The sequence below is a fragment of the Mustela putorius genome, unplaced genomic scaffold, assembly GCF_011764305.1.
Source record: "Mustela putorius furo isolate JIRA1106 unplaced genomic scaffold, ASM1176430v1.1 tig00000224_pilon_pilon_pilon, whole genome shotgun sequence".
Lineage (NCBI taxonomy): Eukaryota > Metazoa > Chordata > Mammalia > Carnivora > Mustelidae > Mustela > Mustela putorius.
In genome coordinates, this window is record NW_025421321.1 from 35,892,658 (window position 1) to 35,914,022 (window position 21,365).

Consider the following 21,365-nt stretch of genomic DNA (forward strand, 5'->3'; position numbering starts at 1 on the left):
GGATTTGATTTATACTTATAAGGAGACAGCATAATTGCAACCTTGAAATAGGCAAGATCAAGTAAAATTCTCAGTTTAACAGAAAAAAAGGATCTGATTTGTATTCAATTACTCTCTTGAGAGCTCGCATGAGAATTCACATAGGGTCAGAGGCAAGTTCCTTCCCTGCCCTTTGCAAAGCTATAGCTTAAGTGGAAAAAAGAATTGGTAATTATCTTTAATTTGGCAAGAAAATCAGATTTTAGGATTTGATAAATAAGAATAAAGAACTGTCACCTCCAGATGCTGATATTCCCTACAAGAAGTAGAGGACTAGAAGGTTCATAGGCACATTACTTCCTTTGAAACAAGTTTTTTCTACTTCAGCAACGGGAGGTGACCTACTTGGAGATATCCAGAGAAAGCACATCAGGCTTCATGTAAGTTCAGTATAAAATATATTCTTATTCGTCCTCTAGCCAGCTGACCCAATATTGCTTTACAAACAGGAAAACACAGGCCTTGAAGGACAAATGAACACATTCAAAATTTGTGACATAACAATGGCAAGAATCTAGAACACACAATGCTCCCTCCCTCCTTGGGTGCTTCCTCTTCATGGGATTGCCTCAGTAAAGTTCAGGAAATATTTACTGACCATCTTATGTACGCAAACCTTGGTTTGGGCACTGTGGAACTCCTGGAGACATATCATACAGTACCTGCTCATGGGAATTTGTAAACCTCATCGGGAAGAAGATGCAAGAAGCTCTTAGGATTAGATGGTCTTGCACTGTGATTCATATGCCAAGATTAGTGTCAGCACTAATGCTACCACCTGGTAACTAATACCTGATCTTCACAATTGCCATGTAAACCAAAGAATCCCATTTGACAGAAGTTGAAGCATAAGGTAAATAATTTGTTCACGGTGAAATAGCTAATAGGTTGCAGAAATGGAATTTGAAGTTGGGACTTCTCATTTAAAACTGAGCTCTTCCCACTATACTTTGCTACCTTTCAGTGTTGTAAACTCTTGGATTTTTATTGAAAGGTATGAGAGCCACAGAACCTGGTCATCTCTACAATCTACTTGCCATAACGTTTAAAAGGTGAAATAATTATCTTTAAGCACTCAAATTCAATAAAACAAGTTTGAAGAGTGAAATATCTCTTTGAAAAAAATTGCTGGTTTCACTGACTTGTGTGTTCTTTGACACAGGTGTCAAAATATCAGAAGGATGTAGCCTTGATACTTTGCTGAGTTCCTACAGGATCAGATTATTCTGAGAACTGTTAGTTAGCCAGTATTAAACCACAACATCATTGCAGAATTCATTGAAAACAAATCATGAATGTCAATGTCCATTAACTGGGATTTTTTTTTTTTTTTAAGATTTCCAGATGTGTTTTTTAAAACGGTGAGGGATCACTATAAAAAAAGAAGGGGCCACAAAAATGGGCATAGTCCACAAACAAAATGATGATAAAATAAGTAGGTACATTAAACCACAATTTTGCAACTCTAAAATTAAATATTAAATATATTAAAAGCCAGCTAGGCACAATTATCTGCAATGAATACCCTGGGCTAAAATATGACCACATTTATTTAAAAATATTATAGTTATAAAAATAAATTTATAGGAGTACATCCTTTTATTGTTTTGTTGTTGTTGAGGTATAAATGACATACAACATTAGTTTCAGATGTACAATATAATGATTCAATATTTGATCACCACAATAATTCTAGTTCACGTCCATAACCATACATAGCTATAAAGTTTTTGTGATAAGAATTTTACAGATTTACTCTCTTAGAAACTTTCAAATATGTAAAACAGTATTATAACTATAGTTACTATGATGTGCATTTCATTCCCGGGACTGATTTATTTAATAACTGGAAGTTTGTTCCTTTTGACTCCCTTCACCCATTTTGCCCACCCCCAAACTCTGCCTTAGGCAATCAAAAATCTATGTATTTATTAACTTGTTTTTCTTCATTAATTTAATTTTTGTTTAGATTCCGCATGTAAGTGAGATCATATGATATTTCTTTCTCTGACTTATTTCATTTATCATAATGCTTTTAAGGTCCATCCATGTTGTCACAAAAGGCAAGATTTCTTTCTTTTTATGGCTGAATAATATTCCATTGTACATATATTTCTTATTTTTTAAATCCATATCAAGAGACACATAGGTTTTTCCATATCTTGGCAAGTGTAAGTGATGCTTTAATAGACATGGAGATACATACATCTTTTCAAGTTAGTGTTCTCACTTTCTACAGATAAATACCTAGGAGTGGAATTGCTGGATCATAGAGCAGTTCTATTTTTGATTATTTGAGGAACCTCCATTCTATTTTCCATAGTGGCAGTACTGACTTACATTCTCATCAACAATGTACAAGAGTTCTCTTTTCTCCACAGCCTCACTAACACTTCTGCTTTCTCGTGTTTGATAATAGCCATTCTGACAGGTGTGAGGTGTCATCTCATTGTGGTTTTGATTTGCATTTCCCTGATGATCACGGATGTTGAGCATTTTTCATGTACCTATTGGCCATCTATATGTTTTCTTTAGAAAAATATCTATTCAAATTCTCTGCCCACTTTTTAATCTGATTGTTTGGCATTTTTGCTGTTAAGTTACATGTGTTCCTGATATAGTTTGGAAATCAACCCCTTATAAGCAATATAATCTGCAAATATTTTCTCCCATTCAGTGGGTTGCCTTTTCATTTTTTTTGTCAGTTTCCTTTGTTGTGCAGGAGCTTTTTAGTTTGATGTAGTTCTACTTGTCTATTTTTGCTGTCTTTGCTTGTTTTCTACTAGGAATTTTATGATTTCAAATCTTACATTCAAGTCTTTAATCCATTTTGAGTTAGTTTTTATGTATTGTATAAGATAGTGGTCCAGTTTAATTCTTTTGTATGTGGTTGTCCAGTTTTCCCAACACTATATATTGAGAACACTGTTCTTTCTCCATTATATATTCTTAGCTCCTTTATCATAAATTGATCACAGAAATACATTCCTATTGTATATAATACTATGAGATTTTACATTTAAAATATTGAGGCTAAAATGCCTAAATATAGTGGAAATATCATGGTAAAAAGAATAGCTGTTTATACAAATGCAATCCTTTATCACTTAGAAATTCATTACTTTTTAATTTGTTTTCCAAAATTACCCAAGAGATTTTTCTCAGTGAGAACAAAACACATGGTTAAATCATAGCATCTATCCACCGATTTATTACTGCTTTTGTTTGTGGGTCGCTGGATTATTTTTTGGCCTCATGAAAAGCCAAAACTAGATGAACAAGCTCTCCAAAAATACTATGCTGGAGCTGAAACCAAGCACAGAAAATGTTGGCTTGTAGAATGTGATTATGAATCACTAAAAATGATACTAGAAACCCACATGAAATATTCACTTTAGAAACAAATGGGAGATATGAAATGCATGAGCTGGAAGAGCATAAATAGTGGCATAATTATTTAAGAGTCACACAACCCCAGAGAAAAGAGAAGCAAAAGTACAAATTACTGCAGCTTATGGTTTATGGCACAAAATAGAATGAAATCCTCCTATTTAGGGAATCCAGGAATCATATTTACATGTTTTGGGGCTTACCAACTGGAATACTTGAGTTACATTGGATTTTGCTGTCAGACTAGATTGTAGATGCCAACTTGCATTTTCATAGCAATAGTAACCCCAACAGGACATTTTGGTGCAGTTCTTTTATCATGGATCATGTAGTTACCAAACTTTAAAGTGGTTAGGTTAAAATAGTTATGCCCTCAGTAGATATCCCTGACCAATATCTCATTCCTTACCCCATTTTGTAAGATGACTATCTAGACTTTTTTTTGACACTTTCTTGGTAAATATGTCATGAAGGTACCAGTTAAAAACTTCCATTTGGTAATATAAAACTTAGAGTTTAATAACTAACTTGGCTTTTAACCATTGTCACATTCTCCCAAGACAAAAATGTGTCATCAAACTTCCTGGGTTAAAATTTATAAACTTTTTAGGAGTATAAAAGCCAAATGGTATCTAACAAAATTTATATGATGTCTCTATGAAGAAAACTACAACTTTGATGTCAAAGAAGAACTAAAGAATTACAGATGTTCCATGGTCATGGATAAGAAAATTAAATATTGTTGAGATATCAGTTCTCATTAATTTCATCTATATGTTCAATGCAATATGCAATCCCAATTTAAAAAAAACAGCAAGTTATCTTGTGACTATTGAGAAACTAAGTGTAAAATTTACATGCAGAGGCAAAAGTCCAGAATAGTCGTTCATTACTGAAGGACAAGAACAAAGTTGGAGGGCTGACACCACTCTACTTCAAGACTTACTGTAAAACCCCAGTGATCAAGACAGTGTGGTATTGGTAAAAGAATAAACAAATAGATTAATGGAACAGAATGGAGTCCAGAAATAGACCCATATGACTATAGTCAAACAATCTTTGACAAAGAAGTAGAGTCACTACAAAGGATCAAAGATGGTCTTTACAACAAATGGTGCTGGAACAAATGGACATCCACATTAAAAAAAGAAACAAAGACTTTACACCTTCACAAAAAGTAACTTAAAATGGATCATAGACCTATATGTAAAACACAAAACCATCTTGCCTGTTTTGAACTGCATACAAATGGGACCATACTATGTCATAATATGACATATTATTATATATAAAATCATAATGAATTTCCTTGAAACCAATGCCCAAGAAAAGAAGTTGAATGTAGGTAGTATATTTTGGATGTGAGCCCAGGAAGCAAAAGTGTGGGAGTGGGAGTAAAGACTAGAGCAGAGAGAAAACATGACTTGCAGTTATTGCTATGGGCAACTGAAGCATAGGCCTGTTGTGTACCCTCTATGAAAACATATAAACCACATTTCAGAAGTGGCCCACCAGACCAAAGAAAAGGAGACAGTATTAGTCACTGACTTCACCTCCATTTTAAGAGTTGCTTTCAGGGGTTTAACTCCTTTACATTTTCAAGCTGAGTGGCTTCCCATGGTTCTGAGAAAGGCCCAAGGCAGAAAAGCACAGGCCCCTTTCTGTGACCTTGAGTTGGTATACTAGTCACTGCTAGTGTCCGTTGCAACTATCTGAAATCAAGTGAGCTAATGAGATGGAGTGAGGGGCACCTCAAATGTTGGCTACACTCTACATATACTTTTGTGATTCTTCTTTACCTCTAGAGTATGGCTTTGAGATATTCTGGTAGTTTTAGTAGTTTTAGCTAATTAATTGCACTGGTGCACAGTACTCCAGTGTCTGACTATTCTACAATTTCATTTCCATTCTATTGTTGGAATGGAAATAAAACAAATGGAAATTTGGTTTATTTCTTGACATAGAGACTTTTGTTAATGCTACTTCAGGGAAACAAGCACACAAACAAAAATTTCCATGTCCACACATTCTATCTAAAAATTTCATATCAGTAGAAATGAGGTCTTCACCTCACTTTTGTATTTCAAGTCTTGCATAAATTTGGCCAACCTAAGTCACATTCTAGCTGTGGTAGATTCTCAGAGCATAAGCTCTAGCCTTCTGGTCTCTGCAGGACAGGAAGAGACACTGAAGAAGCACCATACTTAACTCATTAGCCAACCAAGCAACAGCTATGAAAATTAAAAATACACATACACTTAGATCTTGCAACTTTACTCTGGTAATCTAGTCCATAGAAATAAAAGTACTAATATAAAAGAGCAAAGATACATTGACATATATTGCAGAACAGTTTGTAGTGAATTAAAAGTAAATGTTCTTGAAAAAAGAATATTTAAAATATATTGAAATATGGCCACATATTGGAATATTACATAGTAAAAGAATGAATTAGAGTAATATTAGATGACTTGGAGTGATTCCACAGCACAATACTGAGTGAGAAAAACAAGATGCAAGAAGGTGCATATTACACAATCTCATTTTTTTGGTAAAACAATGGGCAACAAAACATATATATGGTTACATAAATATAGAAACTACATGGGCTGTCCATTAGGATATTCACAAGGTTTATCATATGGTTAAGAAAGTAATATAAAGCTAAAGTAGGGCAACGAAGAAGAGTGGGTACATATATTAAGACAGTCCCTTCAGTGTGATTATTATAAGAGGTCAGGATTTTAAGCAACCTTTACTTTCTTTATATTTGTATTTGTATGTGCTATTTGTTTATAAATAAATTTATATGCTGTATTTATTTATATTTGTATGCACTACTAAAATTATAACAGATGTATATTATTTATATCATCAGTATAAAAACACATTTTAGTGTGAAAATATCCCTTCTTTCTAATGGAACTGGGGAAAGAGGAATGGTTGAGAGGGTTATTGTTTTTCATCATTCACTTCCATTAGATTTGCTATCTTGTGTGTGTACATGTACACATGTATGTATGAGTGTGTGTGTGTATATAACTTTGATAAATGAATAAAGGAATAATTTTTTTAGTTAGCAAATGAAATATCCTTGTTTGGGCTAAGGTTGATTATTACACATGTTCTCTGAAGCTCACCCAGTTTTACCTCCTCACTCCATTAATTAAACTTTTCTCCTACAGAATCAACCATTCTCTCTTGAATCCTTCTCTGGAGGTTAGAGAAACCTTATCCATTTCCTACCTCATAAGATCTTCCCTCAGGGGTGCTTGGGTGGCTCAGTTATTGGGCGTCTGCCTTCAGCTCAGGTCGCGATCCTAGGGTCCTGGGATCTAGCCCCACATGGGGCTTCCTACTCCATGGGAGGCCTGCTTCTCCTTCTCCCACTTGGCCTGGACCTGCTTGTGTTCTCTCTCTCTCTCACTGTGTTTCTGTCAAATAAATAAATAAATAAAATCTTAAAAAAAAAAAAAAAAGATCTTCCCATAATACTATGGCCTCATATCAGAGCTTTGATTTGTTGCCATGAGAAAGAACGCAAAAGAGTTGCTTACGCTTACTGTCTCATATCTCATTTGCCACTCTTCACCTATTATAGCTTTTACCTCAACATATGCTTCCATGGAACTCCCCCAACAGGGCTACTATGCCCTTCTAATTGCCAGCTCCAGTCATCCTGTTATTTCAGGAGCATTTAACCCTTCTAAACAGCCATCTTCTTAAAGCTCTTTCATCTACTTGTTTACAGGATATCATTCTCCCCCCATTCTCTTCCCGATATTTTGTATGAATTTTCTCTGGAACTTCAGCTAGCCCCTCATCTGCTTTTCCTCAAATTGGCAGTGTCTCTCAAGGTACTACCTCTTTTCTTTCTCACTCGATTCACTTTCCATAGAGTTGATGCTCATGACTTCAGCATTTATGGCATGGATCTCTCCAGAGATCCTGACCTGCATTTTAAAAGCCTCATGGAAAAGTTCTAGATATCTCACTTGTTCACCAAACTATGCATGTGAAGGATAGAAACTTTGTCTTCCCTTCAAAATATCCCCATGCCAATTATCAGTCTGTGTTCCACAGCTTGTCACTAGGGTGTCACTATCTATGAGCCCACAAGAGGGAACTTGAACTATGAAGCAATCATATACCATTGACTCAGCATAATAATAACCAGGGTTATTATTCTTTTGATTCCACCTCCTAAACACCTCTCAAATCATTCTAGTCACTCCCTGGCCTCCACCTATGTCTTAGTTCAGCCTACTGCTCCTCATTTGAACACTTATAATCTTTTATCTCTAATGGCACCACCTTCAAACCATCCTTCATGTCATCATCAGTGTGAATTTTCTTAAATGTAAAATGGAATAGATCATTCTCATGTTTAAAAATTTTAAATAATGACTTCCTGGGAAAGAAGCAGAGAAGGAGAATCCAAAACTTGCCTTGTCCCACAGATGAAACTAGATAACACCCACATAAGTGTAAATAACCCAGAAAATGACCCAAACACTGGTAGAAAAGGCTCTTCACAGCTAAATGTAGAGAAGAGGTCACAGCAAAGGGGTAACAAGAGTAGACACAAAATCATGAGTTAGACAGACCCACAGGACCATCCTCAGGAGGGAGGGATGCTGTGGACACAGAGATGAGAGAAACATACTCTCACACCAACCACCCCAGGCATGGGAAATTCATATAGGAAAGATGAATCCCTATAACATTTGGTTTGGAAAACCAGAGGGGTATAATTTTGCAAGTTCTTATAATCAGTGCAGCTTAACACCTGGAACTTTAAAAATCAGTGGGCTCAGCTCTGAAAGAATTTGCAGTAATGATCATAAAGACACTCACTGGACTTGAGGAAAAAAATGGAAGACTTCAGTGAGACCCTTAACAAAGAGGTAGAAAACACACAAAAGAACCAATCAGAGATGAAGAATTTGATAACTCAAATTAAAAATATACTGGATGGAATAAATAGTTGACTAAGCAGAATGGATTGGCAACCTGGAAGACAGAACAATGGAAACCTGGAGGACAGAATAATGGAGAGAAAAATAAAATAAAAATAAAAATAGACTTAGGGAACTCAGCAACACCACCAAGCATAATAATATTCACATTATAGGGATCCCAGAAGAAGGAGAGAGAAAAAGGGACAATTTATTTGAAGATATAATAGCTGGAAATTTCCTGAATCTAGGGAAGGAAACAGAAATCCAGATCCAGGAGGCACGGACATTTCACAACAAAATCAACCTAAGGAGGTCTACACAAAAACACATAGTAATTAAAATGGGAAAAAGTCATGATAAAGAGAATTTTAAAAGCATCAAGAGAAAAGAAAACAATTGCATACCTAGGGAAACCCCATAAAACTATCAGCTAATTTTTTAGCTAAAACTTTGCAGGCCAGAAGAAAGTGGCATGATCTATTCAAAGTGCTAAAACAAACCAGACCAGCCAAGCAAACAAAAACCCTGCAAGGCTATCATTCAGAACAGAAGTAGAGAGAAAGTTTTCTAGACAAACACAAGTTAAAAGAATTCATGACAACTAAACAAGCCCTATAAGAAATGTTAAAAGGCACTCTGAGTGGAAAGAAAAGGTCATAAGTAGGAATAAGAAAAGTAGGAAGCACAAAAGCAGTAAAAATAAGTATATTTACAAAAATCAGCCAAGGAATTCACAAAATAAAATGATATAAAGTATGACACTTATACCTAAAGTATGGGGGGAGGGGAGAGAAGGAATAAAGAATGGGTTCAAATTTAAGCAACCAGCAACTTAATATGGACTGCTATATGTATAAAATGTTAAATACAAACATAATGGTAACCACAAAACAAAAAACAATAATAGATATGAAAAAAAATAAAGAGAAAGGAATACAACAAATATATCACTAAAGATACCCAACAAATCATGAAGGAAGAGAGCAGGAGAAGAAAGGAACAGAGAAGAACAAAACAAAGCATAAAATAAGTATAAAACAAGTAACAAAATGGCAATAAGTAAATACCTATCAATAATTATTTTGATTATAAAGGAACTAAACACCAATCAAAAGGCATAGGGTGATGGAATGGTAAAAAGGCAAGACCCATCTATATTCTGCCTACAAGAGATTAATTTCAGACTAGAGAGTGATGTGATTGAGAGTGATGGGACAGAAAAGCATTTATTATGCAGCTGGAAGTGAAAAGAAAACCAGGGTAACAATATTTATGTTGGACAAAATAGACCTTAAAGCAAAGACTGTAATAAGAGACAAAGAAGGACACTACAAAATTATAAAGGGAATAGTCCAACAAGAAGATATAACAATTGTAAATTTATGCATCCAATATGGGAGCACCCAAACACATAAAGTAACTAATACCAAACAAAAAGGAAGCAATTGATAATAGTATAATAGTATAATAATAGTAGGTGATAATAGTATAATAACAGTAGGTGACTTTAACATCCCACTTATCAATGGATAGATTATCCAAACAGAAAGTCAACAAAGAAACCATGTCTTCAAATGACACATTGAACGAGATGGATCTAACAGACATATTCAGAACATTCCATCCTAAAACAGCAGAATACATATTTTTTAAGTATATATGGAAGATTCTCCAAAATCGATCATATATTGGACCATGAAACAAATCTCAAGAAACTAAATATGACTGAAGTCATGTCATGTATCTTTTCTGACTGTAATCCTACTTAACTAGAAATCAACCCTAAGAAAAAAATATCTGGAAAGAATACAAAAACATAGAGGTTAAACAACATGCTATTAAACAATGAAGGGATCAACCAAGAAATCAAAAAGGAAATAAAATACCTGGAGACAAAAACACAACAGTCCAAAATCTTTGGGATGCAGGAAAAGCTGTTCTAATACAGAAGTTTATAACAATACAAACCTACCTCAAGAAGCAAGAAAAATCTCAAATAACCTTATATTTAACCTTAACCTTACAGCTAAAGGAGCTAGAAAAAGAAGAACAAATTAATCCTGAAACTAGTATAAGGAATAAAATAATAAAGATTACAGCAGAAATGAATGATATAGAAGATTAAAAACAATAGAAAAGATCAAGGATACCAGGAACTGGTTCTTTGAAGAGCTCAACTTTTAGCCAGAGACAAGAAAAAGGGGGGAGGGGACTCAAACAAAATCAAAATGAAAGAAGAACAATAACAAACAACACTACAGAAATACAAAGGATTATATAAGAATATTATAAAAAAAACTATATGCCAACAAATTGGACAACCTAGAAGAATTGATAAATTCTGAGAAATACACAACCTACCAAAACTGAAGTTGGAAGAAATAGAAAATTTGAACAGACCAATTACCAGCAATGAAATTACATCAGTAATAAAAAAACTCACAACAACAAAAGCCCAGGAAAGCATCACAGGTGAATTCTACCAAACATTTAAATCATTAACACTTATTCTTCTTAAAGCATTCCAAAAAATAGAAGAGGAAGGAAAGCTTCCAAATTCATTCTATGAGTCCAGCATTACCCTGATGCCAAAATCAGATAAAGACACTGCAAAATAAGAGAATTACAGGATGATATCTCTGATGAACACAGATGTGAAAGTCCTCAACAAAATATTAACAAACCAAATCTAATAATACATTTTAAAAAATCATTCACCATAATCAAGGGGGATTTATTCCTGGGATGCAAGAGTAGTTCAATATTTGCAAATCAATCAACATGATTCATCACATCACAAGGGAAAGGATAAAAACCATATGATCATTTCAATATATGCAGAAAAATGCATTTAACAAAGTACATCTATTTATCATAAAAAAACCTCAACAAAATTGGCTTAGAGGGAACATGATTTGACATAATAAAGACCATTAATGAAAAAACCACAGCTAACATCATACTCAATGCTGAAAAACCAAGTTTTTCCCCTAAGATCAAGACCAAGACAAGAATGTCAGTTTTCACCATTTCTATTCAACACAATATTGGAGGTCCTAGCCACAGCAGTTAGACAAGGAAAAGAAATAAAAGTTATCCAAACTGGTAAAGAAGAAGTAAAACTTTTACTGTTTGCATATGACATGAAACTATATATAGAAAACCCTAAAGACTCCACCAAATAACTACTAGAAATGATAAATGAATTCAGTAAGGTCATAGGATACAAAATCAATATACAGAAATCCATTGTATTTCTATACATAATAATGAGGAAGCAGAAAAATAAATTAAGAAAACAATCCCATTTACAATTGTATCAAGAATAATAAAATACCTAGCAATAAATTTGACCAGAGAGGTGAAAGACCGGTACTCTAAAAACTACAAAGCACTGACAAAAGAAAGTGAAGATTTCACATACAAATGGAAAGATAATCCATGCTCATGGATAGGAAGAAACAATATTGTTTTTAAAAAGTCCATACTACTCAAAGCAATCTATACATTTAACACCATCCCTACTAAAACACCAACAGCATTTTTCACAGAACTAGAACAAACAATCCTAAAATTTTTATGAAACCACAAAAGACCCCAAATAGCCAAAGAAGCCTTGAAAAAGGAGAACAATAATGGATGTATCACAATTCCAGGTTTCAAGATACACTACGAAGCTATCATAATCAAAACGTTATGGCACTGGCACAAAAACAGGTGCATAGATCAACAGAACAGAATAGAGAGCCCAGAAATAAACGCATGATTAGATGGTCAGCTAATCTTCAAGAAAGGAGGCAAGAATATGCAAGGGAAAACATCTTCCACAAATGGTGTTGGGAAAACTGGACAGCTATATGCAAAAGAATGAAACTGGACCACTTTCTTATAATATACATAAAAATAAACTCAAAATTGTCCCAGAGATAAGGACATAAATGTGACATCTGTAATCATAAAATTCCTGGAAGAGAGCAAGAGAGTAATTTCTCTGAGCACAGCCACCTCAACATTTTTTCTAGATATGTCTCCTGAGGCAAGAGAAACAAAAGCAAAAATAAACTATTGGGACTACATTAAAATAAAAAGCTTTTGCACAGTGAAGGAAACAAACTAAAAGACAAGCTACCGAATGGGAAAAGATATTTGCAAATGATGCATCCAATAAAGGGTTAGTATTTGAAACATATAGAGAACTTACACAACTCAACACCTGAAAAACAAATAATCCATTACAAAATGGGCAGAAGAGATGAATAGACATTTTACTGAAGAAGACACACAGATGGTCAATCCACACATGAAAATATGTTCAATATGACTCGTGATCATTGAAATCAAAACCACAATGAAATACTACTGCTTCCCACTTGTAAGAATGGCTAAAATCAAAAGCATAAGAAACAACAAGTGCTGGTGAGGATATGGAGAAAAAAGGAACCTAATGCACTGTTGGTATAAATGCAAGCTGGTACAGCCACTGTGGAAAACAATATGGAGGTTCCTCAAAAAAACAAAAAATAGAATCACCCTATGTTCCAGTAATTCCATTACTTGGTATTTACCCAGAGAATATGAAAACAGTAATTCAAAAATATATACCCCTATGTTTATTGCAGCAGTATTTACAATAGCCAAATTATGGAAACAGCCCTTGTGTTCCTTGATAGATGAATGGATAAAGAAAGGGTGGTATATATACAATGGAATACTGCTCAGCTATAAAGAAGAATGAAATCTTACCATTTGCAACATGAATGGAGCTGAAGAGTATAATGCTAAGCAAAATAAATCAGTCAGAAAAAGACAAATGCCATATGATTTCACTCTTTTTAAAAAAGATTTTTTATTTTTTTATTTGAGAGAGAGAGGCAGAGGAAGAGTGAGAGGGAGAAGCAGAATCCCCACTGAGCAGGGAGCCCAATGTGGGGCTCGATCCCAGGACATTCTGACCATGATCTGAGCCAAAGGCAGATGCTTTAACCAACTGAGCCACCCAGGCACCTCCATATATATGTTTTCACTCTTATGTGGAATTTAAGAAATAAAACAAGAGGCGGGGAGAAAGAGGCAAACCAAAAAACAGACTCTTAACTATAAATAACAAACTGGTGGTTACCAGAGAGAACATGGGGGACAGGGGACAGATGAAATAGGTAAATAGGATTAAGAGTACACTTATCATGATGAGCACTGAGTAATGAACAGAATTGTTGAATCAGTATATTGTACACATGAAACTAATATAACACTATATATTAAATATACTGGATTTTAAATTTAAAACAATAAATTCCTGTGACCTGTATGTCCAAGTTTAAATTACTTAGAATGACATGGAGGGCCTGACCCACCTACCTCTCTGAAATCATCTCTTACCACTTACCCACATGCAAGTGACCTACCTATTGTTCAACATACTGAATTAACTTATATTTCCCAAGTCCAGCTCCAACACTGAACTATGTCTTTGGGAAGGAATCTTATACCTTGTGCATAGCCCTTGCATAATTCCATGTTTCCATGTGCTCTCCCACTAGAATGTGCATGCCTCTGGGGGAATGGCAGGCAGGAGTTTTATTCTACTCCCGTATATAGCACATGCTGGTATTTGCTCCCTACCGGGTTGAATATTGAATGATCTCATATTTGCATGTACAGACACTGAGTATCAATAGGAGGATTGACTTTCCCTGGTCACACAACAAGAAACATGGCCACATGAGGTAAAATCCCACTCTTGCTTAGAATCTGTTTTGGATGCTCTTCTCACCACACTCCATGTCTTTCCATGATAGCTATATCAACCAAAGCAAGATACTTTCAGCTTGGAGCCAATTCTTTCATCACTGGGACAATTATTTCCAAGATATCATTCAGCTCTGATACTTGCTTTAATATAGTGGTGAGTTCAAATTTCCTATCTGCCATTGGAGCAAGTTATTTAACTTCTCTGCATCTTAGTTTCCTTATCCATAAAATGGGGATAGCAATAGTAACTTCATAGGGTTCTTATGAGGATTAATTGGAAAAATAATTTGAAGGGCTTAGGAGAACATTTGGCCCATGACAAGCATTCAATATGTGTTAGCTATTCTTTTTTTTTTTTTTTTTTAAGATTTCATTCATTTATTTGAGAGAGAGAGAGAGAGAGAGATAACAAGAGAAAGCACAAGTGGGAGGCAAGGAGAGAGAGAAGCAGGATCCCCACTGAGCAGGGAGCCTGACTCAGTGCTTGATCCCAGGATCATGGGATCATGACCTGAGCCAAAGGCAGACAGCCGACTGAGCCACTCAGGCAGCCCTGTGTTACCTAATCTTATATTCTATATAGTTATGGAGCCAAAACCCTTGAGCCCTTCTACAGCAGAAGTGGATAGCCACAGATCAGTTAAATGGCTATTTAAAACAATCGTTCAGGATTGATTTTCACATGACAAACATAGATCATTTTTAGTTTTTGTTTAGCTTCCCAAATATCCCCTAGGTCAGGGGACTGCCATACCCACAAATCATGTATTAAAGATAATTGTCAAAAAATGCCCAATACATGTCCTTTGGTAGTTTTTTTTTCCCCAACTATTTTGGACAATTTTAAGCTCAAATGTATTGCTAAGTTCATCTCACTTGAACTACTGATTGGTAAGGCAGCTTTGAAAGTTAAATTATTTTTTTACGGGGTGCCTGGGTGGCTCAGTGGCTTAAAGCCTTTGCCTTCAGCTCTAGTCATGATCCCAAGGTCCTGGGATCGAGACCTACGTTGGGTCTCTGATCAGCGGGGAGCCTGCTTCCTCCTCTCTCTGTCTGCTTGTGAACTCGGTCTATCAAATAAATAAATAAAATCTTTAAAAAATTTATTTTTTTGCCTTACTTTGCTAAAAATGTCTGCCAGCTTTTACATGAGCTTCCCCTCACTCCAAGGCTACAATGTATGTTTTCATTAAAAGAAATTTAGGAAAAAGTATCTAGATCTTATATAAAAGCTGAGTTTCATAATCTCCAGACTCATGCTCTTGGTTTTTTCCCTTTGTTTGACTACTGTAACAAGATGATTCAATGTTCATCTTTGAAAATGTGATGAAAATACATAAAACAAGCTTCACTCCCACACCTAAATAAAAGAGCAAGGAAAAAAATGTCAATCAACATAATTATACCAGGCTATTTACCAGCACATCTAGAAATGCCCATTTTCAGATCTGGCAATCTGTATTTCAAGTGTTCTAGACAACACTAAATCAAGACTACCACTGCCATTGTGGTCCATGCGGGAATGTATTCAGGAGAAAATCTAATCTGTATGTGTCTCATTCATTTATAAATCATCAAATATTGATTTAAGATGGCTGGTGGATCACCAAGAAACATCTAATTTGTTGTATGATTCCTTTAACCAGCCATCACACCAAAATAGGAAACTATATTTTGCCTTCCATAAGCAAAACAGAACATTAAATTTTGAAACAGGGCTAGAAGCTGCCACCTCAGTGCAGCTCTCAGGATAATAGCTGATTTTGAGGTTCTAGGTTTTCCTTGCTCCTGCCGATACAGGAGAAAAATAGCAAATAAATAAATAAAATAGAAAATAAATAAACAAATAGAAAATAAATAAAGTAGAAAAGAATGAAAGAAAGAAATAGAAAATAAATAAATAAGAATGAAATAAATAGAAAATAAATAAATAGCAATAGAAAATAAATAAATAAATAGAAAACAAACAAACAAACAAACAAATAAAACTGACGGTCTGTCTTGGTTCTCCACTAGGAAAGTTGGACATGGTTTGTCCTGGGTGTCAGTAGGGCAGACAGTCTGTTTCCTTGGCCACTGGCTGTTGGATTCTACTTGGCAGGAGGAGAGGAACAGGAGCTATAGGAAGATGAACAGAGATCCAGTGAGCAGCTGCCTAGTTCGAATGCTGTAGGACGCTGCTTGCGGAGTCCCAGTGGGTACTCTGGGCTTAGATAAGCAGAAGAGGTGTCAGGTGGCAACCAAGTCAGTATGTGCCTCCTGCATTCTCTTAGTGCCCGAGGCAACTCAGGAAACTAAGAGATGCTGCCAGAAATGGTGCCTTTTTCCTTGTCAACACAATCACAAACATGAAATACAGTGAGTAACTGGTTGCAAATGGAGATCATGTTTGCTGGAGTCTGTGAGATGGGGCACAAAACAACCCCCCACTCATCCTGTTCCTCACCACGGGAGTGCCATAACTATCTGTTTGTTGAATGCCAGCTCACTCGCACTTCTCAGGCAGAGTAAACTACAGTTACCTCTGCTTTCAAACACCAAAGAAAACACTAAAGACTACAGAAAGCACAAAGAAGGAGAGCCCCTGAGTGCCCCTAGGCTGCCTGTGATTGTCATTTTGAAGGATTGTTATTACTATATTTTGACGCCAGTGGACATATTGAACTTCTTTCCTTAGTGCCATTGGTGTCAGCAGGATCAAAGGTGTGTGTGCGTGTCTGTGTCTGCACAGGCCTGGCAGGAGGTGAGATGGATGAAACAGGAAGAGGGCAGAAAAAATGGGCAACTGAAGAAGGAATGAAAGATGAGTGTGCATGAGAGCCCTGATTTGAGGTTATGTGGCTCATGGAAGATGAATCATTCTATAATATAGTTCAAAGAGGGGACCAGCACACATATCTCCTTCAAAGGCATTCTGACCCCAGTGAGTCATATTCTCTGAGTTTATTGAAGGAACCCAGAATCCCATTTATTGTGAGCAAGACTGATCCCAGGTATAGAAAATGGAGGCATTGGGTAGATGCAAAGATAGGACTTCAAGCTAGCTGTAAGAAGCAGTAATCAGAGCAGGGGAATCTTACTCACTTTTGTGATGGCATCCCTTTGGTATCAGCTATGTGCCAGGCAGTGTGATAAGTGCTAGGGATATAAGATGAGTAACAAGGTATAGGTCAGGATATACAACTATTCCCTTTATAATAGAATGGGATGTGACTTACAAAAGGTTGAAGAACACATAGCTAAGAGAGAGAGCATAAAGGAGCAGCACTCAGTTTAACCTGGAGAAAAGGGATACTTTCCGGACAAAGAGCATAATAAGCCTTTTGAAAGGACATTTGAAGGAGATGCGGAAGCAGAAGTTAACCAGGCTGACAAAGACAGGGGGGTTTTAAGAAGAGGGGATAATCCATATGATCTCTCTGATATGAGGAATTTGAGAGGCAGGGCGGGGGGTTGTGGGGGGAAAAGGAGGGAACAAAATGAAACAAGATGGGACTGGGGAGGGAGACAAACCATAAGAGACTCTTAATCTCAGGAAACAAACTGAGGGTTGCTGGGGGGTTGAGGGAAGAAGGGTGGGGTGGCTGGCTTATGGGGAAGGCATGTGCAATGGTGAGTGCTCTGAATTGTGTAAGACTGATGATATGCAGACCTGTACCCCTGAAGCAAATAATACATTATATGTTAATAAAATTTAAAATAAATAAATAAATAAATAAATAAATAAATAAAAGCATTTGCAAATTTGGTAGGTTAAAAAAAAGAAGAAGAAGAAGAAGAAGAGGGGATAATCATAGCTAACACATATACAGTCTCTACCGAGAACTGACCTACCACTTTACGTGTATTAACTCACTTAACTGTACAACCATATCAGAGACACCAAATCATTATCCACATTCCTGTTTTGCAGATAAAGAAAGTGGGGCAGGAAGACAGTAATAATCTGATCAAGATAAAATAGCAAATAATGAGCAGAACCAGGATTTTAATCCAGGATGTCTGTGTTTGGAGTTCATGCTCTTAACTACTCCTTGAGAAGAGGGATATCAACTGTTTTGTTCACTATTATATTCCCAGAGCCTAAAATAGTGTCTGGGACAGAGTAGATGCCCATAACCTGTGTAATGAACAAATGAATATGCTTTCCTTTGTTGAAACAATAAGGAGAAGCCTGCAGTTCATTCACTCATTCAGCAAATGACTACTATTTGCAGATACTGTTCTAATTGCTTAGAGTACATCCATGAACAACAACAAAAAATTACAGTTCCCACCCTCTTGGAGTTCATATTTTATTAGGGGAGATAGATATTAAACACTGAACCAGAATTATGAGTTTACTGTAGAGTATGTTTCCGTGCAGGATCAGGCTGAAATCAGCCCCTCCGGGACTTGGCTTGAAACGGAATCCCTGCCTCAGGTCTTCTCCTTATTTTTCCTGCTCCCCACCCTCTTCTTGGTTTCTTCTGAAAGCACTTTCTTAATAAGTTGCTTGCAGACATACCTTCCTGAAAATTTGTTTCTCAAGGTTTGCTTCTGAGGAACCTGGCCTAAGATAAGAGTTGTGCTAGAAATTAAACTCACTTATAGAAAAAATACAATCTTTACTTCTTGCATCCCTGAATTTATAGCCTGAGACTATATCTGCTGAAACCATAATGCAGTAAGTACTACAATCAAATTCACACAAAGAAGTGGCACAAGGTTCCTTGTGGAGGAATCAGAAAGAAGTCCCTGGAGGATGAACAGAAATTAGCTGGGTGGAAAGAGGTGAAAGCCATGTTAAGAAGAAAGGATAGTAAAGAAAAAGGTGCAGAAGTCACAATGTGTGGGAGCCTGCACCTAGCTCAGTAGGTCTTTAGCAAAAGCTGTAGCATGTGGCCACAAATAGGTATATTTGGAAGGTGCTTGGACCACAGGGTATATGCAGGGAAGAGGATGGGAGAGGGGAGAGCAGCTTAAGATGATACAAAGTTGGCAAACAGACCATCATAAGAGTCGTCCAGGCTAAGGATCTGAACTTTTAAAGGTATTCAGGGCCATGGAAGAGTTTTGTTTCGATTTGTAATTAGGTCATATAGTCACATGGTACAAAATCTAAAAGTACAAAACACTTTTAATTTAAAAAGAGAGTCTCTCTCCTGCCTTTCCCCTGCCATGAGAACTACTGATATAACTTTCCTGAGTATTCCTCAAGAAATATGCTTTGCATATATAGACAATATGTATATATAACTCCATTTTGTTCACCTGACCCTTTATCATGATGATCCTTGCATATTATTGCAGAGTTTTAAGTAGAGAAGGGATATGATCAGACTAGCATTATAAGATTAGCATCTTATAAATATTATAAATATTACTATAACCGTAGTGTGCAGCATAGACAGGGAGGGGAACAGGGCAAGAAACAACAGTATCTTGACTTAAGATAGTAACAATATAATGGAAAGAAAAAGACCTTAGAACTAGCCTTTTTCATCAAATAATAACCTCCAATATTCATTTCATTTCTTAATATTGCTTTTCTTACAAAGAGCTCAGAGCATCTTCATCCAGTCTCCAAACTATATTGTGGCCAGCTGAGAAAAGACACTGAGCTTACAGTTTGAAGATTGAAGACACAAGATACATAGACAAGTAAGTTCAGGACACCCAAATTCCGAGTCTAATAATCTCTCCCTTGAATATCCTAATTCTAGGCTGTTGGTGGTCCCAGATCACTGGCACAATGCAGAGTAACCTTCACCAAGAACCATGAGAGTCATTTGCTACACCAGCAAAGTAAAGTAATGATTTAAAAGTTCTTAGAAAATGGAGGAGGATTTTTTATCCTAATGCATAAAAATCCTTTAAGGACTCTGGGGTAATAGAAAGTATTATTAAGCAACCAAAATTCCAAATAATTATTTTTAGAAGCAAAGGAATTAGACATTGGTCAGGGTCTCCCTTTAAGAGTTCTCTGGACAACTAACTTGATTATATTTAATATCATCTAAACCTAGTGCTCAGAGTACATTCAATACCCATGATGGATTCTCTTCTTAAGAGGTAGACATGAAAGGTTTTGTTAGGCAGACTTCTGCGATGGCCTCCAATGACCCATCTCATGGTGTTCATGTCCTGTGGAATTCGCTGCTCATGAGGGCAGACAGAAACTAGTGACTTGTTTTCTAATAAATAGATTAAGGTGAAAGAGATAGGATGTCACTCCTGTGATTAGATTATGAAAGGCTGTGACTTCCATCTTGCTGGCAGATTCTCTTAATCATCTTCTAGGCTTGCATGCTTTGGTAAAGCAAGCTGCCATGCTGCAGAGTCCTACACAAGGAACTAAGGATGTCCTTCAACTAATAGCCAGCAAGGAACTGAAGCCTTCAGTTCAATACCATGAAAGGAATGGAATCCCACCACCAGCCACATAAGGGAGCAGATCCTTCCTCAGTTCAGCCTTCAGAAGAGAATGTAGCCCCTGGGCTCACATGCAACCTTTATAAGAGATACTGAAGCAGTTGATCCAGCTCAGCTGTATCTGGAATCCTGAACCATAAAGACCTAGATAATAAATGTCTACTGTTTTAAGCTTCTAAATTTTGGCATAGTTTGTTACACAGCAATATATAAGTAATATAAAGGCCTTGCCACATATTCAAAAATGGAATCACTTTGATTTATTTACATAGACTGACACTATTCTGTTAAACATTATATGTTTATGTATGTATATGTTCTCATGAACGCAACAGTATAATTAGTGACCCAGATACTAACCAGAGTGCATACTTGATTGAGACTTAGATATCAATGGGTCTAAAATTTCAGTCCTGTCTTCACTATCACTGCTTCCTGTGATGCTCCCTTAGCTGAGTTTTCAAGACAGGCCCCTTGACTCAAGATCCTTTGAGGAGGGTTCTGGGGAAGCTGGTGTTCCCTCTATGACACAAACAGGGAAGAAAAGATACTAGACTGCATATCTATAGGTGTATTATGCAAAGGCAAAGCTGTCAGTAACTCCAGCATCACTGGATTAAACATGAGGGCTCACAAGAAGCTTAGTTCCACAGAAGTGTGAAATCAGAACAATAATATTGGAATTGGGGAATAGGTACAGTCATTTCCAACAGATAATGTCTTAAAAGGATCCTAATCTATTTGGAAGGTAAGATGAGATGAGATACTGTAGACGCAGAGATTTTTCTCTTCCTCTTCTTCCAGATGTTT

At 36.2% G+C, this 21,365-nt stretch overlaps 1 long non-coding RNA gene across 2 annotated transcripts; it reads left to right on the top strand.

Moving 5' to 3' along the window:
- Window positions 1-572: 572 nt before the first annotated feature.
- On the top strand, window positions 573-20,728 carry LOC101687181. Of its 2 annotated transcripts, XR_006606088.1 has the most exons (4): window positions 573-892; window positions 14,189-14,295; window positions 19,682-19,784; window positions 20,424-20,728. It is a non-coding gene; the product is annotated as an uncharacterized LOC101687181 (long non-coding RNA). The 2 variants fall into 2 exon arrangements; XR_006606089.1 differs by lacking the exon at window positions 14,189-14,295.
- The last annotated feature ends 637 nt before the right edge of the window (window positions 20,729-21,365 follow it).